At 34.1% G+C, this 27,579-nt stretch overlaps 1 protein-coding gene across 5 annotated transcripts in view; it reads right to left on the minus strand.

Moving 5' to 3' along the window:
• Positions 1 to 27,579, minus strand: part of LOC145293762 (UDP-galactose translocator-like) — a 112,103-nt gene that overhangs the window by 42,195 nt on the left and 42,329 nt on the right. The window contains exon 2 of one of the 5 annotated variants that reach the window (XM_080140289.1): positions 10,181 to 10,252. The exons of 3 other annotated variants lie outside the window; for them this stretch is intronic. The gene's annotated coding sequence lies outside the window, so the exon portion shown is untranslated. Of the gene's footprint in view, positions 1 to 10,180; positions 10,277 to 27,579 lie in introns of those variants that run through there. One more of the 5 variants, XM_080140296.1, reaches the window with a different exon arrangement.

Genomic DNA, 27,579 nt, shown 5'->3' on the forward strand with positions numbered 1-27,579 from the left:
AAGTTTAAAAAGGCTCCGAGTTCATGTTCTTATATGAGACTATACGTGTAACAATTCTGAATAAGTTCTGGATAATTATTTGTTACAAAAAAGACTGCCTTTGTGATTCTTTGTTGTTTGCCAGCAATTGTGAAATGAATTCTTCCCCAGATTGATGTTCAAGCTGCAGCCAAGAAGATCGACATGCCTGCCTGTGAAAGTGGACCTCATCTCCAATGTCCAACAATAGGTGGCCAGCCAAAGGACCTTTGTAAGGTTCCCGACCAGCCATCATGAGAGCAGAACTGCCACCTGGACTGGGTTATGTACGAGTTGTGTGTTTGATTAGAAAAAAAATGAGTTCCAGCAACCAGTGAGCGTCTGGCATAGATATTAGGGTCCTAACCATTTGATGAAGAAAGATGAAGATGAGGATAAAAACTAGACGAAGATAAAAAAAAGCAAAGACGAAAAGAAAATGCAGATAAAAAAAAAATAGATAGCCACTAGATGAACAAAAGAAGTTTTAATAAGTTATGAAAGAACTTTAAAAGATTAGAAAGACAAGACGAACACTAAACCAAAGATAACGACTAAATGATTAAATCACGAGACAGAGTTTAAAGAAGTCTTCGTCAGTAAAGATTTAATTCTTGAAGAGTTTGACAGGAGCTTTTGAAAAGTTTTGAAGATTAAAAGCCTTTGGCTACTTGAAAGGTCCAGATGCAAAGTTATTGAATTTATTTGAAAAATTTTTTTTTATTATTTTATTTTTATTTTTAAAAATGTAACCCGAGTTGTAAGAGGTGGGGTTACCTTTAAGGTGGAGCTCAACTTTGCTTCCGGCGATGGGCGATGCAGCCCATAGGGCTATATTATGGTCCCGTAAACCAGGATTGTGGCAAATACAACCTAGAGGTCATAGGGTTGTAAATAAAGACCTGGCCAGAGATAGGTTAATTTAGAAGTTAATTTTTTATCCTCTCATCTGTATTGAGCATTGAAAGATAAGAGTAGAGTTATAGCTTCAGACAAATATCAAATTTCCATTCTTAATAAAAGTATTAGTACAGTTTCAGCTTCAGACAGGCATATACCAAATCTCCATTAGTAATAGTGTAAACTTCTGTACGCAAAAGAAAAAATTACGGTTTGAATGAGAAGATAGTTAAAAAAAAAAAAAAGATGTTCTAACAAGCACAGTATGTTATATAGTTATTATTATTAGTATTATTAGACGATACCACTTGTGCGCGTATGTTACGTGAGTTCTTATTAGTAATGATATGTGTCTTAGTGAGAGTTCTTGTCTTATTACATATGTTGTATCTTAGAGAGAGAGATGTTGTTGTAATGACATTTTATAACACAGACATAATAGCAATACAATTTACCTTTTTGTAGAAATCACAACACAAAGATGAGCTTTATCCAAAACACATGATAATTTATTTTCTTACGACCGGTCGGGATTTCCTCATTAAGAACTCAAAGTTTCACATTTTAGTTTCTGAAGTGACGTCTCGCTTCAGACGTCCGCCTGTCTCTGAGTTTTCTCACTGACCGTCTCCCCTGACTGTCTCTCCTGACTGTCTCTCTGACAGTCTCTGACTCTCTCTACGACCAACTAACTCCCACCTCCTATATTGAGAAATCCATGCATCCCGGCCACGTGAGCAAAATTCACGTGTTTCAACATGCGCGACTTTGCACGTTTCCGACATTGATTTCCCAATAACCTATTTTTCTTGTGTTGTTTCCACAAAGGAATTTAACCTACATATCTAATTTATTTAACCATATTTTATTATCCACATTCTTTTAACAATTGAATAGTTTATTTATTATTTATTTCATCCGAATTAACAATTTACTGGACATTCCATTTAAACCTATTGTTCTTTAAAACTTATGTCCAGGGTTCGATTTCTGCTTTCTCTTATTTTCATTTTAACTAATCTCTCTATTTTTATACTTACATGAACAGGGGACAGCCCTTATCATGTAACAAGTAAACAATAACTGAACATGCGTTAAAACAAATGTAAAATTTCATGCTTTATAAAAAAGAAATGGGGAAAAAAAAAAATTTGCATATTTTGACTAAAGAAAAATCTTACAAATTAACTGAAATCTCATGCCACAAAAAGAAATAAAATATAAGACATGCAGAAAAGGAAAGATAATGTCTGTTTACGAGTCAACAAACCTGTAATCTAAAAAGTTATCTATATAATATTCTGCTTGTTCCTTCATTTGTCTGTACGTTACACTTTGGAAAAAGGTCAAATACAATTTTTGAAGGTCAAAGTGCTTAAAAAAAAAAAAAAAAAAAAAAAAAAAAACACTAAATTCACAAAAGTTGGCCTTTAAAAGGCCAATCTAGCAACCCTGAACATGTATACGAGAATGACCTCCCTTTGATGTAGCCTTGGTTTTAAATATCATTATAATAATGTATGATCATTGTTGTAATAGTGTGAAAACTCTTCGTAATTTCCACATTGCAGCATTTCTTCAGAGAAAAAGTCAGCGAAACGTTATGCAAAAAAAAAAAATAAATAAATAAATAAAAAGGAACATTCAAAAGAAACAGGACAACAAAAAAAAAAAAGAACATTGTCTGCCAAGATGTGCCAGACTGAAAGAGCAAATCAAAGATTGTCTCTTACACAATGTGATTTTATTATTTGTATTGAACTATGGAGCACAATATTACTTTCCAAGTATTCATCAATACTCATTAATTTATCTCAATTGGGTCAGTTCTATATTTAAAATACAATGGATACTATTTTTATAGAAATATTAATAAACTCCTGATTGCTGTGTGTTATTGTTTTCTTTTTTTTCTGTTCAACGAATTAATTTTTTTTTGCGTTATCAAGAAAATTTTTTATTGATTAAATATATTTCTTATTTTGTAGAATTTCCACGGGTCTTGCTAGTTCAACTATCTGTCATCCAATCATATTTAGGTGGGAGAGTTACCTTGTTACATATATTAGCAAACACATTAATGGTTAGGATGGGAATAGTAGTCTGAATGATACATGTGCATAGTAGTTTGAATAATCTACATGTTAAATATTCAGGTAGGTAAGTTAACTAGTACACATATTAGCTGTTATTATTTGTATACTTCGGACTATTTTCAGTCTTATTTACACAACGATATTGGACGATGTAACCTCTGACCTTCTTCAGGTGTATCTTGTTGAACTAAGGGAATTTGCACAGAATTTTTTAACAGAACCCTTTATTTAATCGATGTGCTTTTATTTCGATCAGCCATGACTGGGTAGAAGTCCTAAATAATTCACAATTGTATTTTGAGTATTGCTCGTTCGATTGTAAAATGACATCTTTCTGGAAGTTGGAGGTCAGTGCTAGTGACGCTCAAAATACAATTGCAAATTACTTAGGACTTCTACCTAATCATGGCTGATGAAACAAGAACATGCTACCTCTTCTAGATCAAATAAAAGGGTTCCATTCGAACTTCCGTGCAGATTCCAGAGTTCAATCATATACACCTGAAGAAGGTCGGAGGTTACATCAACCAAAATGTTATGAAAATAACACTCAAGATGAGAACAGTAGTTTGAAGAAATGAACACCTTTTTAATAGATCAATCATGAAACCGCAGCAAAGTATTCATATGTCAAAAAATTCTTTTTATTATGTGAAAAGAAATTTAGCTCTTCTACCTACATCTAGCATGCTACTAGATTTTTCATTTTGGTTCAGTTCGGATTTGTTATTTTTGTCTGAGCGGCCGTTTTTATTACATTAATTACTGCATTACAGACTAAGAGCAAGGACCAACAAATGTGTAAAAACAAATCAATAAAATCTGTACTTAAAATAAATATTTATAATTTAAGTAAAAAGCAATAAAAACCAATCATCATTATATAACATATTGCATTTGATTATTTTATTTTAAACAGAGTAGAAAGTGGATCTGGGATTTATTTTTTACAGCATTGTAACTTTCATTTCCCTTATTTTGTCCTTCAGTCCTTATAATCTATGACCAATGTTTCTGACAAAGGAGAAAGAATTGATATTTTAAGGGTTGGTATCTATCCATCTAACACTAATTACTGGCTAATTTTTGACCTTGAAAGACTATCTTCTTTTTTAGTTTCTTACATCAAATGATTTCATGCCTTGTTTAGCGCGATTTCTATAAAAGAAAAAAAAAAAAAGAAAAAAGTACTTCTTTATTATAAAACAATAGTACGACAGGCGCAACACTGACTTTTTGGCAATTCAACCTATCTTTTAATCAAGACAAAATCATGCTATGACAAAATTTAATAATCAACTGCATGTAATGAGCCATCAATTTATTTAAATTGCACCTGCTGTCAGTAGTCTCCCTTTATTTTGAGATACTAAAGCATTTCATGTCCATAGGTATATTACATAGACACACATTTAAAGAAGAATGAGGTCTTCTAATCAGCAAAAATGGTAAGTTGGTGATTAATCTGATGTCACTAAGATAAAAAAAATTTTGGTCTTACCGACTTTAAAATCAAATACACCAAAATCAAATTTTATCATTTCATTGACTATTTGAAAGAAAGAAATCTTTAAAAAGTGATATTTGTCTTATTGGATTTAAGTTTAAAATTATTGTTACTGTAAGAAAACAGAATAATTACTACCTTTTAAAAAATTAAATCACAACAATTTTAAATAAAGAAAGACATTTATTTTATTTAACTGATGACAAAAAGAGGTGAGCATCCCTCTGCTTGTTCTACAAGTACTTTAACGGTGAATGCTCCAACAAACTGCAAGCGCTTGTACCCCCTCGATGTAAATACCCCGACAAACCCGACAAGCAGCAAGATCCCATCCCTTCACAGTTGAGATCCCTAGATGTAAGAGAGCCTTTTGTCCAGTAGTTTCTTCCCCAGAACTGCTAGACTTTGGAATTCCATTCCGGGTTCCTGCTTCTCCAACTCTACTGACATGCAGAAGTTCAAGTGTAATGTGAACCAACATCTTGCTGCCCAACTCCCCACATACTACCCCTGTAGCTTATGTCCCTGATAGTAGCCCCCTACATCAAAGTGGCAATGTGCTTTGTTTGGGGTGAAAATGTAATAATAAAAAAATACTTTTCTTAAGTTTAATCCTAGTTATGACTTCACAGGCGAATTCAAACGGAACCAATGATGTGAAACGGGGATCTATTTAATTTATTAGTACTCGTCTGTATAAGAACCATGTTAGCTACTAGTTACATATTAGCTATTGCATATTAATCCTAAGAAAATACTAGTTATGGCTTCACAGGCAGCCATCATGTTAAACGCAAACGTGGATCTATTTAATTTATTTACTTACATTTAATACTGGTTTCTAGCAAGTTTCTACAGGTGGTTTAAACAGATGCCTGATGTATAACTAGTGGGTTAGGGGTGTGTTGATTAGTTATCATCAAGTTGAAATCAGATAACGGTCAATATGGCAACAAATGTTCTCAGACCAAGGCTGATAGAGAATCATTGTTGCACCTGTACTATTAATAAATGTTCCCATTTCTGTCTTTCAGAAGGGAGAAACAAAAAGTTTATGGTAAGGCGACATTGACATCTTATTTCATGCAACACATGCTCGAACACCAAAAAAAAAAAAAATAATTAAAGAAAAATGAAAGAAAAAAAGGAAAGATTTAAAATAAAATTTAAATTTTCCAGTATTTTTTTTTTTTCTGTTACTTAGCATTTCCATTGGAGAATGAAACATGAACAGTGTACTCATACGTTTTCGGTTGTAAAATATTAAGGTAAAACATATGACCAATTAGGATGAGAATAGTAGCAGTACAAAGGATACAAGTGAATAGTAGTTTGAGTAATCTGAATGTTAAATATTCAGGTAGGCGAGTTAACTAGTACATATATTAGCTACTATATATTAAATCAAATTAAGATGCGAGAAGAAATGTCATTGACAAAAGATCAAAATGTCAGAACTAAGCGAGAATCCAGAATCGCAGAAACCAAGTTCATACTTGTAAGAATACTAAAAGTCAGACTTTTTAATTCTTAAAGAATCTGTAATTTCCAAGAATTTGTAACAAGTCACCTGAAGAAGGCAGAAATGTAAAATGGCTGAAACGAAGCGATAAGAACCAAATTATAAATGTTGTGTGCATTATTTTAAATTATGGAAATACTAGAAAAGTATCCGTCCCATGACGGGTAAAATTAATTTCTAAACAGAATAGTTATGCACCACTTTTATGTCTCCTTTATGAAGATTAAAAGCGTGTTATGATGATGCCAGACCTTATGTCTAGAATACTTATTAATTTCATGATTTTGATTTTAAAATATGTTTAAGGCTTAAGCTTGAGTGGTCAGAAGGAGTTGAAATTCAGGATATCTTGTTTGATTAGTATCAAATTATTATGAATCAAATTCAATGCAAATTTTATACATTTGAATCTTAAATTGTATTATGAACGCTAAAAACTCTTTAAAATATTTCAAAGAAAGTGAAATTTAGAGAATATTCATCAATAACGATTATTAAAATTTCACTGAAAATGTAGAGATATCTGAATTTTCACAAAAGGGTTTCCACCAGCTTCTGCATAAACCCAATTTAAATTAAATATAACCCACATTACCCACTTTTACACCTAGCAACTGTGTTCCGAAATTCATAATGATCTGTTAATTAGTTTACTAGTGAATCCTGTACAGAAAAAATATATAAACACATGCATACAAGATGCCTTTAATAAGTTTCCAAACTTTTTTGGTACGGGAATGTTGTAGACTCTTGAAAATTCAATATGTTATTGCTATACATCTCATGAGATGACTGACCAATTTTTATGATTTCAGGTTCAAATGAACAGTTACAGCAGGAATTTGAATATAACCTACTAGAGCCTTATTGTCACAGTTGGTGAATTTCAAAAATGAAATCTGGACACGAGGACACTTTAAAAGAACAATATGCAATAAAATTTTGTTTTAAACTTTAAATAAAGTGCCACAGAAACGTATGGAATGTTTCAGACTGTTTTTTGACCATCTTGTATGAATCTTTATGATGTTTTTGAGTGGCATAAGAGATTCAAAGAAAACAGGGAGTCTGAAGGATGATGAGGTGTGGGAGGAGTAAAGAAGTCAAAATACCAGAGTTGATTCGCCAAATCAAGAATTTCATGGATAAGAACCATTGTGTGTTTATAGAGACAATAAGTGAAGTGTCTGATGTCAATGTGAAAACTGTACGCACAATTATTTGAGAGAAACTGAAGATATGGAAGATTTGCACAAAGTTTTTCCTAAGGGTGCTTCATTCTTGTCACAGACTATTTGACCAAGATGGACATCAAGACAGTTCCTCAGCCTCCCTATAGTCCAGACCTTGCTCCCTGTGACTTTTGGTTATTTCCTAAGCTCAATGAAAGCCTTAGAGGCTGTCGTTATGAGAAAATTGAGGAGATCAAAGAAGCTGTGATGAGAGTCCTTGACATGCTCACAAAAGAGGACTTCCATGGGGCCTTCCAAAAGTTGTTGGGCGATACAAGTACATTGCAGCCAGAGGAGATTACTTCGAAGGGAACTAAAGTTTCATATGTGTACTATCAATAAAAGTGCCCATATGAAAAAGTCTGGAAACTTCTTTAAAGCCCCTTGTACATCCAACTTAATATAAATAGAGATAAAAAGAATTGTAACTGTATGTGTATGTGCGTGTGTGTGATTGTCCGAAGATGCCGGAAAGGCAGTTATTATATGTTAAATGTTATTTGAACTGGAAATTAAATGTGATATATAGAGACATCCATGCTAATGCATAAAATTTTCTTCTTTTGTTTCTGTCTACATTTGAAGTAACTCTCCAAATGATATATGTGAATAGTAGTTTGAACAATTCACATTAAATATTCAGGTATGCAAGTTAACTAGTACACATTAGCTAGTACATATTAAATCAAACTAAAATGGGAGAGAACTGTGATATTCATTGAAGTCTCAGGCAAAAGTTTTTTTTGTTTTTTTTTTTACTCTTATTTACCCCGGTGCTTCTTCATTATTAGAGCAAAATTTGAAATATTGAATTTCAAGTAATACTAATGGCATGTACTTAATCGTCCTGTCGCATTAATGAAAATATCCAAAAATCAAGAAAAACGATGAGGTAGAAAATTAATTATTAACAAAAACAGTTTTCAAAGACAATTAGGGAAAATTTAACTTTGCTAAAAAATAAACCAGAGAGCTCCAATCATACCAAAGGAGGTAAGAATTTTCTGAAAGCTTACAATCTTAGGTCAATTTAGTAAAACTCAATTTTTGCTAATTGCCCTTGGACGATGCCTGAATGGACGAAGATGACAGTGGCTACAGACAACATTGAACAACTCCTTTGTCTCTACCTGAAAGACAACTCACCGTTTCTAAGAAATAAAACTACAAGACAGAAACAGAACAGTCATTTTTTTTTTTTTTTTTTTTTTTTACATATGCACCAGCACTTATCAAGGCCCAGAGGCCAGTTGAGGATAAGGGTTAAAGAGTGTACAGTAGTTAATTGGACAATATAGTAAACGTTAGTAATGGAAATTCGGTAAATTTCTTGTGGAACGGCTCATCAAGAACTTGTTTACATTGAACTTGAAGACAACCATATTGTAGTCAGCTGGAAAGCAGGCAAACAGAAGACAGTTCCACACGCATGCAGTTCTAAGAAACTTTGTTCATGGAATCTATGTTTAGGTTTAGACACAGATAAAGAGTGGGGGAAATTATTGATAGTGTTTTCAGCTAGACGAGTGTTTCTCATGAAAGTTTTTGGCGAGGGGGGACCATAGAGTAGAGCTAAAGAATATCCTATTCCTAGAATCCAAAGTTTTGTCAGAGAAATGGGTAATGTTTAACAGTCACTGTCAAAAAAGAATGCAAGAAAAACATTCTGTATAAGCTACAAATGGTTTTATGTTGTTTTTTGTTGTATATAACTAAGAAATCATTTCCATTTAAAATCCACTTAATATTATGCACATAAAATTGAAAAAGCATGCTTAAAATATGTCATTTTTTTGTGAATAAGTTAAATCAAAACAAAATACCTATTGAATTTGACCTGATGTAATTAAAAACGAAACTAATTTTCACTCTAAATTATTCCTGTGTGTGTGCATGTGTGTCTAAGCAATAGTTTCTACTAAACTATTATGCCAATTTTTTACCTATAGACTTAAAAACTTGATATATAGGAGATTTGGACTTGTGAAAAATATTCAATCTAGTTTTTAACCGGTAAAAATAGCTGCTAAGTAAAAATTAAAAAACATTGGAACTTGGTAGACATAAGTCAACTATATGTGTTACTTCCACGAACGTTTGTTTTTATATGCATGTGGATTTAGCACAGACAGTAATGAATACGGCTAGAGAGCTACATGTTTTGGTTTCAATTCTAGTCGATGGCACCCAAGTGATATTGTTTTTCACTTTTGAAATCACTACTACATATTGGGTACAATATAATAATCAATAGAGCATTAGCTCTATAATTAGTAATATGAAATCTGCATAAATTAAAATATCATATTTAAGTATATTTTATGTCAGGCCAAATTGGGCAGCCTACTAGTCTAATAATATTTATTAATAAAAATATCTATTATATTTCTTTTAGGATGTGTCCGTCTATCCATTCCACTTTTTCTGACTGATCAGGCCGATCTGGCTAAAATTGTGTATGAATCTTCGTTATGATAAGGTGTATCAAACTAAGTATTATGGTATTCATTTGATGCACATTTAGGGGTTAACAGGAATTAGTCACCACAATACCACATTTACTCAAGAAATTTTGTATGAAGCACTCATTTTGGGTCAATGGGCTATAACTTTTGCTCATTTCATTGGGCAAAAAGTCTAGTAAATTAATATTTAACAAAAACAACATGAAACTATTTTTAATATTTTTTATACAGAATTCTTTTTCATTCTTCTCTGATTGCGACTTTTAAACATTATTGAGAAATGTTTTGTAAAGAATAGAATCTAAAGGGTATTGTGAAATTGCAATAAAAGCAAACTGAGGAATGCAACCATAAAAAAAGATTTGGGAAATGTATCGGCAGAAGACAGCACACAAAAAGGAACAAAAGAAAAAATAAGGAACAAAAGAAAAAAAGGGTACCTGAAGGAAATGGTGAAGCCACTGTAAATCGGGATCAGTGATAGAGAATTTCTGGAATTGGTTTACCATACACTGAAAGAGGTATATGACAAAAAACTGTGGATCAGGGTTACCTGGAAGGGCTATTTTGAGGTAATAAAATTAACTTCAACAATTATTGAAGCATGCCATACAAGAGAAAATAGTTTCTAAAACATTTTTTTTTTTCACATTTCCATGTAGAAAATTAAGTAAATTTTATGCATTACAGTCGTTGGAGGGAGGGAGGGTGTAACATGATTTGGCAAGAACCCGTGTGACTGTGACGTCTTACATAGAAAAGGAGAGACATCCTCTTTGTTTGTGATGATGCTGACGACCTCTTCAATCCATGCTCCAGACTCATGAGTAAAGAGAAAATCTCCACTCTTCTGGCATTTATTTTGCCTCCCCCCCCTCCTCAAAACAGGTCAGACAGACTGTATGAGAGTTCATATTTAAGATGGATGGAAGAAGCCAGCAACAGCAATATAACTCATTTTTGTTGCCGCCATCAGGATCTCATAGTCAAAGATATTTTCGCTCTTCACAGTTATAACAAACAGGTCCAGGGGAAAAAAAAAAAAAAAAAAGATAGTAAAAATAGAAAATTAGACTAGTCAGGCCACGTATGTTAAAGATGATGGACAAAGGAAGCCAGCAGCAATATGAGATTGCAATATTTCGTTACCATTACCAGGATCACATTGATATAGACATTTTCAGTTTTCATAGAATAACTAAATAAAAAATAATAAAATAACAAAAGAAAATATATCATCAATAATATAATTAATATAATCAGTGGACAAAAAGCAAAAACTAGAGTAAATTACTCCATTTAAAAAAAAATAAACAAATCTCATAGTACAACACAATTAGAGAAAAAGAATTGAAGATTTATGCATTACCAGTAATTCTGATAGCTTTTCAATTTAGTGAGTCACAGATTTGGTTTCAACGGGTATTACAGTTGAGACAATAACTTTGGAATCAGAAAAATCAGAACTTTTGGAAGTATCAATATCGGAACCGGAAAATTTGTATCTAGTTTCCGATACTAAAAAAAACAATGTTTTTAAATTTTTTTCATTTTAAAAATAATTTTCCATGGTTCATATTAATGATAAAAAGATAACTATTTATTGATTTTAAACTACTAGTAAAACGAAAATTTATAGATTAATCCCCCATAAGTGTATTTTTATGTTAGCGAAAATATGTGCACACATATTTCACATGTTTTTACAGTGAAAAGAAAAAAAAAAAAAAAAAAAAAAAAAAACACAAACGACTCTAGAGCTAAATATTTAGAGATTTTAAAAGAATCAAAATCGGTGATTGTATTAGACTCGGGAATTTAAAAAAAACTTTGTAATCATATCGGAATCGGGGGGGGGGATATTGGAATCATCTCCTCACTAATGGATACTCAGAAAATTCCAAACAAGCTTTCATTTATGTTATGATTCCCCAAGTATCTAGCTGTTTATGGGATGATAAATAAAAAAAGATTCAAGATGAAGAAAAAAAAGAATTAAAAAGAAATATTTTATTCTTTTTAACAAAAAAGAAAAAAAGAAAGAAAAAAAGGGTTATAAATGTAAATTATACTCCCTAAGAGATCACATGACTAAACTTCAAAAAAACAAAAACAAAAAAAAACGGTGATTTTGTGTTCTATATCATGTTTTTAGAAAATATTAAAATGTATTTCACTAATTATCTTGAAATACGGTTAAATAAGTAGGGAAAGAAAGAAACACAATCGATTTTTCCCCTCATGTAAGTTTTCATTAAAAAAATAAAAAAATTAAAAAAAAACTACTTTTGCATAATTACATTGATAAACCAATTCTCATTAGATCACTGAAGTTAAGCGACGTTGAGCCTGGCCAGTATCAGATGGGTGACATTTGGGAATACTAGTTGATGTATGTATTCAGGTAAACGAGTGTGTATAATACATCAAGAAAAGGACTTCTCTGCTGTGCATAGTTCCAGGTTACCCTTGGGTAAGGCGTAGCCTCCCTTTGATATTCTGGAAGGTTACCATAGAGAGAAGTAGATGGAACTGTGGTGAAGGCAATACATCTAGAAAAGGGGAGCTCTGCTGTAAAACCAAAATTGGTAAAAGGAAGCCCGTTGACCCTGAACAAGAATCTTGTATTGATGGTGTCAAGAAAACACCGGCTTCCAATTTGTCATATGCCAGCATAAAAATAGTAAGACTCAGAAAACCGTCATGAGGATGTTTGTCAGTGCACAATTCGCTACCTAAACGGAGACAGCAAAAGATAAAAATTTAAATGAAAGAGAGAAACAGACAGAGAAAAAGAAAAAAACAGAAAAGGGAGATCATTTATCTTCTGAGGAGTGCATATGTATATAAAGAATGAGGCAAATTTTACACTTTTTTGGAAAGAAAAAGACAATATTTCATACCTTGGCCGATCGATGATATATTCTTAAAATTCTAAGTGTATCTCTCAGAGGATCTTTTGGGAAACACAGGGTAGAATGATAAAATTGTCGCCCTAGAAAAGACAACATGATTCCATTTCCGTTTGATGAAAACCGGTTTTCTTTTTTTGTGCAGACCATCTACTAGTTGGTAAGCTGTGTACAAATCCTAAGAGTGATAGGAGCGTTCTATCATGTCTGAAAGTGACACAATGTTCAACGAGCGAGATTAGAGATGCGCCGCTGCTCTCTACTGATCCAAGTTATGACAACAGGACCATTGCCATCACCCTCAAAATGCAAATCCGGACAGTTCAGAACTTGAGGGCAATGCTCAACAAAGTTTCTGGTCATGGTTATTGTCTTTGGTGTGGTTTCAATCGAGGGCCACCTCAGATCTTCGAAGTCGGCTTTAAAGTAAATATTAAAGTGTACCTAGATGTGCTGAAGAGTGTGGCGATTCCCTGCTGCAATTAGATGGCCGTTGGCAAACCTTGTGTGCGGCAGCAGGACTCTGCACCGGCCCACAAGTCAAAACAAAAAAATAAATAAAAAATAAAAAAAAATATATATAAAAAAAAAAAAACAAGCTTGGCTTTAGGAGGAGTGGTTACAACTTTGTACCCTTCTCTCAGCAACCTTTTTGAGAGAAGAGGGGTGGGAGCAATTGATTATGCAGTGTCTAAATTAAGGCCCATAGTAATAAATATAATGTAAATAAAATTTTGCATGCTTAAACTGCTCTGTCTAAAAATTTGTCTTAATATGAAGGTTTTTAAAAAAAAAAAAAAAAAAAAAAAAAAGTAATTTCCAAAACTTATTAAAAAAAATGACTTACTAAGTGACACTAATTGGATAGTCAGAGTCCAGCTGTTAAGCTGGCAGACCAGATGAAAGTGATCCACGGTATCGAAGGGGTTGCCAACCCATAATCTAGCTAGTCCTTTTACAGAGTTATCTCCCTGTATATCCCCCCTCGTCTTCAGTTGGAGCAGTGCAAGTTTTATGAATTACAATGCTGCTTATAACTATGTTTTCACAGCGAGCTACCGTTTGAAAATACAATATAGCTGTCTTTTGTTTTTCCTTGTTCAACATTACGTATCATTTTAAAGGAACCAGCTGTTGTTACCAAATACTTTATGGCTGAAAACTAATCTGAAATAGAAGTTGCCAATGGAAAAAAAGTAAAAATAAACTCCAGCTGTTGCAGTTTAATAGTCTTTATATCAATCTGATTTTGTAATGGAAAAATCTCAGAATTCTTAAAGGTTTCACAAATAGATTGTTCTTAGAGTTAAGCATCTAGATTCAGGAATAAAGAATTAGGTTTCTGATTGCATGCGACACAGGATTGAGGTCAATTGATTGCTGTGAAATATATATTTGAATATTTTAGTGCAAATATAATTGCACGTGGCCATTTCTGAAATCTGATATTGTTTGCATAATTTGAGAAATATGAGAAAGAGAGAAATAGAGATTGCCAAAGCGCACATACGGGGGAGAGAGTGCTAGAGATGGAGATATATATATATATATATATATATATATATATACTAGCATTTCAGCCCGGTGTTGCCTGGGTGTTTGGAGGTTTGGAGGTGTATGCTTAGCAAAAAAAAAAAAAAAAGTGGTAGTAGAAAGGCAGGCTCGAACCCGTACCATGAAGGAGAAAAAGAACGGGGGAAAAACGTGACATCTTTGCTGTTACAACCACTGCCAAACTAGAAGTGACGTAAGTTTAAATTAAAGCTAGACAATCGAAAAGAGGGGATGACTTTCGAAAATATCGGTGATAAAAGCGACCCTTCCCTGTAGAAAAGTGCCCAAGTTCAGGGTGAAGAAATTAATGTTTTTAGCCAATTTTACGGTATTTGTCGTCTGAAGGGTCGAGCTTCCAAACAATACTGATCTTGTGAAAATCCGTCACCTCTGTTGAAAGTTTTAGGCAGACATGCAAACATACATACATATAAACATTTATATATTGGTAGCTCAAATTTTTTACCCAAGCCAATTAAAAAGCTTAACCTATCTCTGAATACCCTTTATGTAATATTTCAAATGTTTAGACCAGAAATTGTCTGAGTAATTTGGTAGAGACCACTAAGGTCAATTTTTTTTTTAAATTTGACCCCTATTATGACCTGTTAACATTTATTGTTTTGGACTCAAATCAAGTTATTAAGTTAGATTCATATCCAAGGAACCTATATCTAAAATTGCAAGTGTTTAGACCCAAAATTGGCGGAAGAGTTTGGTAGAGTTCTCAAAGGTCAAATCGTTGAACATTGACCCCTTAACAGCAAAATTTCTGTCCGAAAACAGATTGCAAAGATTTTGCCAAATCTCACTACCTTGTATATCAAAATTAGAGTCTGTAGACTGAAAATTGACAGAGTTATTGCGTAGGGAAATGTACAGACAGACACTTTCACATTTATAGATATATATACACACACACTAGCATGGAGACTCAACGTTGCCGAGATTGAATGAGGATCAACAAAAGGGTGGACCCTTCCCATACTTTTATTGTCATTGAAATCAGTGAAATCGCTCATTTTTTAATCAGATCCATTGATTGCCTGTCCTAGTTAGGAACTCTCCCCTCCCCACTGCAATGTACCGGAAGGAAACATCACATGCCTCCCTGTAATGACTGTCCACAATATATTGTAGTCTACATTGCACTGTAGAGAATTTACTGTTGATTTTATAAAATTATCTGTAATAAATGGCTTCACTTAATGTTTAAAATGCAATAGTCAAGTATCATAGTTCAATTGTGCGCTAAACAGAAACATTCATTTCGAACGCTCTCATCTTATAAAAGAATCTACAGTTGATTTTATAGGCTGAGCCTTTCTGCTTGTGTGGTTAAGTGAAAATCAGACTTCCTTCTTTAATCAAATACAAAACCTATGGAAGAACACTCCCAGACACATCAAGTACCATCATATGAAATTAAAAAAAAATAAAATAATCGGCCCAGTCGTTCCTGTGACACTCTGGCAGTATCCAAATAAATAGTAATTGTCTCAGTATGAAGCGTTTCCCCTACATTGACCAAGGACCAATTACAGAACAGATACTACCCAGCTCGAGGGCCAGGCATTTGCGTTTAAATAGTTTCACTTTATTTATATGAAAAAGACAAACAAACAGCCGACACGACGGGATGGTAGGAATTTTTTAAAACTCAATAAAGAAAACATTTTTTAAAAATAAAAAAAAATTTTAAAAAAAGATAGAGACAATACCTATTTGCAAATCTGAAATATTACAATCTAGGAAGTATAAGAAAACTTCCCGCAAAATGTAACCGATGCAAGAACCTCGACGCAAAAAGTCTTTCGTGGACATACACAAACACGCGTGCCTATTTTGCCTTTTATATATTAAACTAACAGGGGTACTTGGCATTGCCCGGGTGTGTGTAGTAAGGAACCCCGGGAGGAAATAAAAAAAAGTGGTAGTAGCGAGGTGGGGGGTCAAAACAACAGTAGGCAGTTTGAGTGGAGAAAGAGGTTAAAAAAAAAATAAAAGTGGTAGTAGGCAGGCAGGCTCAAACCCGTAATGTGAAGGGGGAACAAAAAAAAAAAAAAAGTAACGTCTTAGCTGATGTGACCATGGTGCAAGCTGCAAGCAGAAGTCAAGAGTGTTGAAATTAAGCATAGTCAATCCAACTGAGACGATGACTTGCGAAAATGTCGACAAAAAAGTGACCTCTCCTTGTAAAAAACAGCCGAGCTGAGGGTGAAGGAAGGAATATTTTTGGCCAATCTCGTGATGATCCATCATCTGTGTCAAATTCACACACATATTTTGCCTTTTATATATTAGACTAGCGGGGTTACCCGGCATTGCCCAGATGTGTGTAGGTGGTGTAATAAGGAACCTCAAGTAGTGGGGAGAGGAGATAAAGAAGTGGTAGTAACAAGAGTGGGGAATCAAAACAACAGTAGGCAGTCTTGGTGAAGAGCAGTGTTAAAAAAAAATAAATAAATAGTGGTAGTAGGCAGGCTCGAACCCGTAACATGAAGGAACAAAAAAAAAAAAAAATGTAATGTCTTAGCTGATGCCCCTCTTGCGCAACCGGAAGTGGCAAGCGTTGAATTTAAGCCTAGTCATTCAAAAGGAGACAATGACTTGCGAAAATGTTGATGAAAGTCCTCCTTGTAAAAAAACGGCGAAGTTGAGGATGAAGGAATTCAAGTTTTTGCGAGCAATACAAACACACACACATTTTGCCTTTTATATATATACTAGCGGGGGGGGGGGTACCCAGCGTTGCCCGGGTGTTTGTAGGTGTGTGTCAGGGACGGGGGGGGGGGGGTAAATGGAAAAAAAATGGCATGAATAAACCTGTCGGATCGAACCTGCAATCTTAAGATAACAACGCTGTGTGTATAGAGGAGGGGGGAGAAGTAAACTGTTGCCTGGGTGTTTAAAGGTGTAAAAGAAAAAAAAAATAGTTTTGGTCGGGAGACGGGATTGAACCCAGAAGCCTTGACGTGGAGGTGGAAACAAAAGCCAACTACTTAACCGTCTCGACCACGAGTGAGAGTAATTGGTTAGTGTGTTAAGTTAAGGCTTATAAAGCGAGTGAAAGGTTTGATTGACAGGAAGACGCTAAACGAGGTCATCGCAGGATCGTTACGATGACGTGGCAGTATTTTTAGTTTTCACTTCCCCCAGATGATGGTGGGGGGGAAAGCAGCTCCCCATTGTCCAAATCGAATAGCAATTGTCTGATATAAGGAGAAACTCCACATTGATCAAAAGCTGATTGTTTTCTGGACGTTTCGGCACGAAAGCCGAGAACACGACCCGTTTGAATTTAGTTTCACCGTATTTATACTAAAAAGCAGGACAAACAGGGGATAGAGCGAAATAGCGTGAATCTTATAAAAGTCGACGTAAATAAATCTAGATGCGACCCGCGTTCCCAAATCCTAGATATTATTATCTAGAGGGTATATAAATACTTCTAAGCAATAGTAACAACCCCGGGACCATCAGCAAAAAAAGCCTTTGAGACATACAAAAAATGCGTGCGCACATTTGCCTTTTATATATATAGACTAGTGGGGGTGTCCGGCGTTGCCCGGGTGTTTGTAGGTGTGTGGAAAAAAAAAAGTGGTGACAGGCAGGCTTGAACCCGTGACGCATAGGCGGAAAAGAATGTGAAAGAAAACCTGACACCTTACGACTAGGCCATGACGCAACAAGTGAAAAGCGTTCAAATTTAGTGATGTCAATGAAAAAGCTGACTTGCAGAAATGGATAGTCACGCAGGTGAAAAATGAACATCTGGCTTTCTGCCGTTTTATTTGTTTCCCCACGATGTTTGGGAAAACCAGCTCCCCCGAAAAAGGGGAACTCTCAAATGAAAATGAATGGTCTGATATGAAGGGTTACCCCCACATTGATCAAAACTAATTGCCTTCAAAAGGTCTCGGCACTTAAGACCAGGCAGATGCATTTGCTTCAATCAATTTCGCTTTATTTCTATGAAAATGACAAACACTGGAAAGGACGGGACAGCAGGAATTTTTTAAAAGTCAATCAAAATAAACAGAGATGATGTCTGTTCGCAAATCAGAGCTATTTTAATCTAGGGAGTATAAGGAAACTTCTCCATAATAGTAACCTTGTCGAGAACCCAGTGAAAAAAGCCTTTCTTGGACATACAAAAACGCTCATGGCCATTTTGCCTTTTATATATATATATATATATATATATATACTAGCAGGGGGTACCCGGCGTTGTCCGGGTGTTTGAATGTGTGTTGGGGGGGGGGATAAATCGATGATGTTAAAACTTCTTAAAAACAATTAAAAAAATCAAACAAAAAAAAAGAACCAAACGTATAAACGAACGATGTTAAAGGTTTTTTTGGGGGAGGGGGGGGCTCACTAATTGTTACAACTTTTTATATACTTTGTAGATTATAATATCTCTGATTTACGAAACAAAATTTGCGCTGTGATTTCATTTCTCCATGGCGTGATGTTTGACCTAGAAAACCACACGTTGACATTCATTTAACGACCTGCTTTTTTAAACGTTTAGTTTCAACCGGTCCCACTTTCCTGCCCTCGTAGCATCATGGTAAGTTATTAAGGCTATTCACCTCAAGGCTTCGGGTTCGAGCCTACCTCTCTACAAAAACATTTTTTGCAAGTCATCGTATCGTTGTAACAATTTGATTGACTTTTCTTAATTTCAACGTTGCGAACTTCCGGTCGGACGATGGGGCATCGGTAACGTGTCAGATTTTTTTACTTTCTTTTCTGCCTTCGTGTCACAGGTTCGACCCTGCCTACCTACCAGTGTTATTTAAGCCATTTTTCAAGTAACATTCGCTTTTTTTTTGTTTACTTCACTTATCCACCTCCGACCACATCCAAAAACACCCGGGTATCCTCCGATTTTTTAAATTTTTAAATCGAAACAGGCTTATTTAAGCCATTTTTCACATGTTCGTTTTTCTGTTTTCATCGTTCGTTTGCCTTACGTTAGTTTTTTTTGTGTTTTTTTCGATGTTTTGATTACCCCCCCCCCCCCGCTTTAGTTTTAACGTTATTTTCTTTTTTTACTTTGCTTATAACAAACAAACCTGGTAATTGAGGTTGTCGTCATCGTAACGCTCGACGACTTCCGTGCGCGCACCTGTCAATTTGGTTCTTACTTAAATTCAAAGATCTTTCAATAACTCATTCTGGCTGGCCGATTTTATTTTCAAACTCCGCCTTCACATCATGGGTTCGAGTCTACCTGCCTACTAACAGTTTTTTTTTCTTTTTTCACACACCTGCAAAAGCCGGGCACCCACGCTAGTCTATTATATAAAAGCGAAAATGTGTATTTGGGTGCCTGTTTACTGGTGATAAAAACAAGTTCTAAATATATAGCAGGGAGATGGGTGAAGATAAAAAGCAATAAAAGATTATAAAAAAATTATTATTGAAACCGTTTTGCCAGTGGAGTTTGTTTTGGAACAGATAAGACAAATACAAACTACAAGATTAAAATTTTGGCTGTCATCATAAAAATGTAAATTATATAGAATTTAAGTAGATTTTTTTTACTATATAAAATTACTACTTATTAGTTTTATTATTTATTTATTTTTTTTTTTTTTTTAAATAATTCTCCAACAAAATTCTCTCCCCTAAATAAAAGCAGTATTCTACATTTTTTATTAATACTGTCAAATTCAAATGAGAGATATTTCAAATATTTTGTTGCAATCTTATAGAACATACAATTCCAGGAGTGACAGGTCTGTTTCAGAGAATGTTTACTGTCCTGTCATGTTAGAGTCAATATTATGTAATCATTTTCATCAGATTTTTATTTTTTTTTTTTTCAGACTTTTATCCTTGGACGAAGATTTAATAATTGTCCTTTCTTAGATATAATACTTTTTCAAGTGCTCCATCAGTCAGTAAGAATAGGTTTGAAAATGTATGCTGCAAGCCCTTTAAAATTCATAAGAGTCAAAAGAAAATTTGAAGGAAAATATCACAGGAATATCCGGATAAGAATAGACAATTTAAATTAATCCCTGGTAAGAAGATTTGCACACAATGTCGAAAAAAAAAAAATTACATCACCTGAGTCTTTTGATGCTGTTGTTTCAACAGATGAGGATCAGCCACAATCAGCTGAAGTCGAATCTTCAGACATTTTTGTGGATTGTGAAACCGAGTTACAGCTATTGAATGAGTCACTTTCAATTATTAGTGAATCACCAGTAAAGCAATAAAAACTTGAAAAACATACCATTTATCAAAAAAATAAACAAAATATTGAAAAAATTACAGCCGCCATATCTGATAGAATCGGTATAATTTCAAACATTTCTCATGAGGAATCAACTAGTGCAGAACAACAAAACTTTGAAAGAGAAATTATGACCCAGTTGAAAGAAGTTTGCTGTAAGTGAAAAGATATCACAAAAACTTCAAATTCTGACCATAGTTCCAAATATAACTATGGACTGCATCACCCGTTGCTAGGAGCAGAGTTGGGCCGCACCTTAAAGGTAACCCCACTCCTGACGACTCGGGGGCTACATTTTAAAAAAATAAAAATAGAATAAAATATAAAACTAATCAAATAAAATTCGATAACTTTGCGTCTGGACACTTCAAGTTTCCAACGGTCTTTAATCTTCTTCCAAACTTTTCAGAAGCTTTTGAGAGCCTTTAACTCTCAAACTCCTTGCGAATTAAAAGTCTTTAAACTGGCGAAGACTTATTCATAACTCCTTGTTGTGGCTTGATTGTCTAGTTTTTATCTGTTTTCACGCTTTCTTTGTCTAGTAGTTAGGATCTTAATATCTATGCTCGCTGGTTGCTGGAACTCATTGCTTTTCTACTCGAACACGCAACTCGTGCATAACCCTAAGTTCATGTGGCAGTTCTGCTCTCATGATGGTTGGTCGGTAACCCTACTACAAGGGTCCTTCGGCTGGTCGTCTGATGTTGGACATTGAGGAGGAGGTCCTCTTTCATAGGCAGGTGTGTCACTCTCCTCTGCTGCATCTCGAAACATCGGTCTAGGGAAGAATCACAACCACAGGCAAACAACAAAAGAAATCACAAAGGCAGTCTTTTTAGTAATATTAATTATTCAATGTTGTTACAGGTATAGTCTCCGTAAGGACATGAGCTTGGTAAATCAGACTGACTTCTGGGTGCAGGATTATAATGGTTTGAATTAAGTTTTTACACCCAGGCCGTCGGAACTCCTCACCAACGAATTCTGGCCAAAACACATGCCTTTTTATTATCTCTATAACTTTTAGTTTGTGTCCACTTTCTATTTGGGGCTTTGTCTTTCTTTCTCTCTGTCTCTCCCTTTCTGTACCCTTTATCATCCCTCATGGGAGGAGGTTCCCAAAGACAATATGTAGAAGGTAGGATGTGAATCGGTCATCATAGTTATATATATAAAACTCAAGTGGCAATTTTTTCAACAATCCCACTTGGGGAGGGTGGAATCATTTTAATTATCAGTTAAAAACACAGATTTCTTTTTTCCATTATCATCATTATCACTATTACATTCACCAATGTGAAATCTCCTGAACTCATGTCAAAAGGACAACCCAGAAAACCGATTGCTTCTTGATCCAACAGCAAACTATCCGGCATTGCTCGGTGCACCATCTGGTTACACAAAAAGCTGGAATCTAAGCAAAATACAAACAGAATTTGGCACAAATGTACATGGCGAGACAAGCAAAAAACTGGTGAACAAGGAAGGAATTTTAGCTTTGACAAATACATGAAAAACTAGATTCCCACAAGATACAATTAATAAAATGAAGCAATTTTATAAAAGTGAAGTCAGTAGAGTGATGCCTGAAAGAAAAATATCTGGTTCTCTATAGCCTGAAAGAGGCATTTGAATTATTCAAATCAAAGGACCAAGAAAAAATAAGCTTCTATAAATTTACTGAGCTCAGATCAAGAGAATGTGTGCTAGCAGGTGGTGCTGGGACTAATACTATCTGCATTTGCATAATCCATTAGAATATGAAATTGATGATTGCAGGATCTCATCTTGCTAAACTGGCTGAAGAAGAAAGTTATCATTTGACAGATTACCACCAATGCATACTTGCTGTTATATGCGATGAAGCATCAACAAATCGCTACTTAGGTGACTGCTCAACTTGCAACAAACTGATGGATGATTTTGTTTTGTATATGGAAGAAATTTTTCACAAAAATTCAGTTGATGCCTTTGTATACAAACAGTGGTTATCAGCTGATAGAACCATTCTACAAACTATTACAATCTACAGAGGAATTTATTGAAATTTTCTATGCAGACCTTCAAACATTGAAGAAGCATAATTTCATTGTCAAAGCACAATCAAAATTTTGTTCTGATAGAAAAGGTTCTTTGAATGTTGAAGTCTTAGCAATAGCAGATTTTGCTGAGAATTAATTTATTTTTCAAGATGCCACTCGAGGATTCCACTGGAATAATGATCAAGCTACATTGCATCCATTTGTCTGCTACTATAGAAATAGAATTGACCTTGAGCATATTAATTTTGATATTATATCTTAATGTCATAAGCATGATGCAGTAGCTGTTCATTTGTTTCAAAGAAAATTTACAGAAAAATTAAAAGAAATTCTTGATTTTGATGTCCAAAAAATTATATATTTTTTGATGGGGCTGTTTCACACTATAAAAGTTGTAAAAACTTTAACAATTTGTGCAACCATAAATCTGATTTTGGTATTGATGCAGAGTGGCACTGTTTTGCTACTTCTCATGGGAAAGGACCATGTGATGGATGAGTTAGATGGCAAAAGACCCTATAATGAACAAATCATGATGCCAAGACGACTGTATTTTTATGCATGAAAAAATATTTCTGGAATACGTTTCTTATATTCCTCAACTGCAGAATGGACAAAGGAAAAAAATCTTAGAAGACAAATTTAGCAATTCCACCACGATTATAAGAACACAGAAATTACAAACTTTTATTCCTGTCTTTCAGAGAGGTGGAAATAAAAACAGTGTCAAGAGAAAATAAAGGAAGGATGGTTTGAATCATAAAACTAAACAATGTGGAGTTCGAAGACATTAACAGATTTGTGACAGTACTTCATGAGATGAATTGATTAGGATGTGAAAAATATCCAGATAATGGAGAGGTGAAATTGATATTTTTACAACCAAATGAACCCTCTCCATCCATCTATTATCCATCACATCCAAATATATCAATTTTGAAACATTCTGATATTCTTAGCTCAGTTGAGCCAATAACTAAAACAGGAAGACCTTATAAAATTTCAAAAAATGAAGTGAAAAACGCAAATATTTTAAAAAGAAAGATTTTGAAAGAAAAATCTAAATACGTTAAAGTTCATTATAAAAAAGATGTTTCAGTAAAACAGATTTTTCATTTTGAAATGTATCCCAATGAACACAGATTGATTTCTTGTGGACATAGTGCATCACTATCATGTCAAAGAAACTGTTTACCATCAACATCAAATGTTGTTTTTATTATTTTATTATTGTTGGTCTTTATGTAAATATTAACCAACATTAAAATAGCTTTACAAAGATATCAATTTGGACCATATTGTGAAATATCAAAATGTTTTTATATGAAGCAACAGGTACGTATCGCCATTTTGAATTTTGCCTACTTCTATAAGATGCTTGTAGACACAGTTCTAGTGGAATGCCCATCATGAAATTTGGAATATGCCATAAGATAGACAAATCTTTTGTCAAAATTAAAAAAAAAAAAAAATTAAAATAACGTTATTTTAAAAATTTTTCTTTTAATTTATTTATTTATTTTTTTTTTTTTTAGATAATTCAGGTAAAAGGTCATGTTCAACTTTATTTGACCTTGAAAAAAAAATATCCCCAGATAAAATTGCAGATCTATCCAAGTACTTTAAAATGATATATGAATGAACTTTGTAGGCCCTTAAACAACAGAGATATCATCTTCTGAAGTTGGTCACTTCATAAAAATTCACATTTTGTAAAAAGGTCAAGGTCATATCTCAGGAACCCTTTTAACAGGTGCCATTCAATTCCTTTTATGGAGATCTATAAGTGTATTAAATTTGAAAAAAAAGTCTGTGTCGGGCATGGTATTTGTGCTCCCCCCTCCCAAATTTGTCGATTTGACACGGAATGAGCCATATATGTATACACATACATACAAACACATCCATGCATAATCATAATCTTTAGAAATAAATTAAAGTTTTGAATTCCTAACTGTCTGCATTGGGTCACTCATTAAAAGGGGGTTAAAAAAGAACTATAAATTGTTTAATATCTTTTATACGACTTTGGTCACTTTATGAGGAATATTTGAAATACAATGTAGTTGGAGTGAAAATACCATCTTATAGCAAGACTGAATGCAGGATGCATACATGAAGCAAAAATAAAATTTTCACTTTTAGGCTAAGTGGCTATCAGAAATTAGGTTAGCGATCATGTCAAGAAAGTAATGATTTATAGAGATATGTTGTAAACCTGTGTGGTACCCCTGCCCTCTTGACAACAAATGCCAACCCGACCCCAACACTGTCTCCATGGTCTTCATTATGTCATCATCTCTTACATTGGCAGTTGTTAAGAGAGGCCACATATGGGTTCACAAGTATAAAAGAATAATATAAAACAAAATACAAACGAAAACACAGACTGACACGTTCTATAAATATTAGTTGCACTGTGTGTGGGTGTAGGTGTGTGGGTGTGACACTCTAAGGTCCACATCTACATCTACTGTCGAAGTCGTGTTCATCAGTTGGTTGATCAATTCATTTCCCCATCTCCTCTGATCCACAGCTTGTATTCAACTGCATCAAACTTGCAGTTGCCTTCAGTTTTGTCCAACTGGCAACTCCCCTCGACGGCAGTCAATCATCGTAAACTGTTGCAAATCCCCACAGTTACTCTCAAAACTGCCTATAAAATAAATAAATATGCTGTCCATTTGTTCCTGTTATTGCCATATGCTGATTACAACCCCACCTATTTTAGCTTTCTTTTATCTTCCTTGGTGAACAACTTCCTATATACTATCTCTCCACCAACCCTATTTCCTATATTTTTATTCACTTGTCTTTTGTCATACTTTTTTTTTTTTATTTCTCCCCATTTACCAACATTTTCTTTCGGGGGGGGGGGGGGGGTTAGTATCACAACGTGGCAGAAAGAGAAAAATTAGATGTTCTCTTAAGTTTTGTTTGTAAATCAAAGCAGATATTCCAAAGATGTTGTTCCCTCCCTCAATAGGGGGAGGGGATAGTTGGGAAAGATAATTATAGTGTAATGTAAAAGAAAAGAGAAATGTTTTTATTATGCATTTAAACTATCTCTTTGTTGGGATCGACTAGGCGCCAGTTCTGTTCTAGGAAGTGACACTACCAGGAAGTAGCTACCCCCTTGCTTTTAGGCTATTTGTTAGGTATAACCTTAAATTTTTTTTTTAAAGTAATAAATAAATAATAAAAAAAAGTTATTTTCCTTGGATCAAAGGAGATTTATAGCCCTTGGAACCTTGGAAAAGAGTAGATTGGCCATGAGAGTTTAAGAAGTGAACAAAACATGTCCTGCATTACAGGCTTTAACTATCACTAGGGCTGTGACAACAGAATATTCTTTTCATTCTTTTGACTTTCGGGTATATATCCGACACAGTTAGACAGTCAATCAACCAAGAACCACATCAGTCTATATAAAAACATATAAGATATTAATGGATATAGACTAAAGAGTCAAAACAATGAAAAGAATATGCTGTTGTCACAGCCATACTCATCATGCATCTAGTAGCTTCCACCTCAGCATTTTGCTCTGCAAGTCATTGACTAAATCTGTTAAAAATTATACATTTGTAGAACACATTACCACAAGGCTGCTTCCCAGCTGAGAACAAAATGTCCAATGTTAACAAGTTCTTGTTGAACCATCCTCTTTGATGATCAGATTCTGACAAAATCTGACCTGGTTTGCCACCTGAGAATGAATAATTATTTTTTAAGACGAGAAATGGGCATCTACGGCCGGCATGCAGTGGAGTAGAAAGAAAAACACTCCTAGGTAGATGGACATGTGGCCCCACAGTGGCAGCGAGAGACTTTTTAAGCTGGTGTCAAGACGAAGAGAAAGGAAAACGGTAATAAACGACTTGTGTTATTTAAAAAAAAAAAAAAAAAAAAAAAAAAAAAGGCGAGTTTGATTTATTTATTTTTGTTTGTTTCTTTTCGACGATCTGGGAATGCAGTCGGGGCTGCTTGGGCATTTTTATAAGCAAGGGTGCAATTTTATAAACCCACCTGATCTTGTGTCTAACATCCTGCAAAGAAGGTAAATATACTCTGCAGAAGAAAAGTAATTGCTATCTAACTTAAAGAATCTGATATAAATTTATATTAGACGGCATTGCAAAGGGGAAAAGTTTAAAATAACTTCTATCCTTCTCTCTTTTCCGCCCTCACACATTTTCCCCAACCCACTCCTCTCTATGGAAATACACACACACAGAACTGAGAGGGAACGAAAATAAAATACCAAGATCTTATGTACAATATGAAAAGAAACTAGAATCTTAGGAAGACCTCCATCATTCCAGTAATTATATAAGCAACCAACCTCATGAACAAGAATTTCAAAAACTACCTGGAAAATATACCTTGTGAACCAAGTGCAAGAGAGATACAAACAATTAGAGACGGTTAAAATCTTAAAAAGATCTCTTAGTTGGAATATAGGAGATAACGACAATAGTTGTAGAGGAATTGTAATTTTTATTAAACAAAACTGATTTATTATTTATGTTAAAAACTAAATGGTGTTATCAATATTATAAGTTTTATTCAGTAAAAAAAAAAAAAGACAACTGCTGCAGCCTTTTTTTTCATATTTTCATTGCTGTGTTATTAAAAAGTTTTATTTGAAAAAAAATTATAATTTCCTATTGTTGCATTTTCACGATGTTAAAGACTAAACTGCTTCCTAAACCTCAAAAAACCTTACCATAACATTCACTTTTTAATTAAAAAAAAAAAAAAAGTCGTAAAAAATGTAGAAAAAAGTTGCAGCAGCTTATCGTTGATTCATTGGTTTTAGTGGTGTAAATTATGATAGGAAGACAGAAATGATTGTTTTAATAGTCGTGTACAGACTACGTTTTGTATTAATGTTATCAACTTTGTTACATTAAAAAAAAAATTGTCACAGCTTTCTTTTAATGTTTCGATTTAATAAAAATATCGTTAATTTGAGCGTCCTAAATTATGAGATGAAAAGATGAACGAATCTCTTTGTAAAAGAGAGTTGTCTCCCTCAACCCAATGACAAATTGCAAAACATCGCCAATTTAATA

This window comes from Euprymna scolopes, chromosome 2 (assembly GCF_053919585.1).
Source record: "Euprymna scolopes isolate OS-2025 chromosome 2, ASM5391958v1, whole genome shotgun sequence".
In the NCBI taxonomy this organism is placed as follows: domain Eukaryota; kingdom Metazoa; phylum Mollusca; class Cephalopoda; order Sepiida; family Sepiolidae; genus Euprymna; species Euprymna scolopes.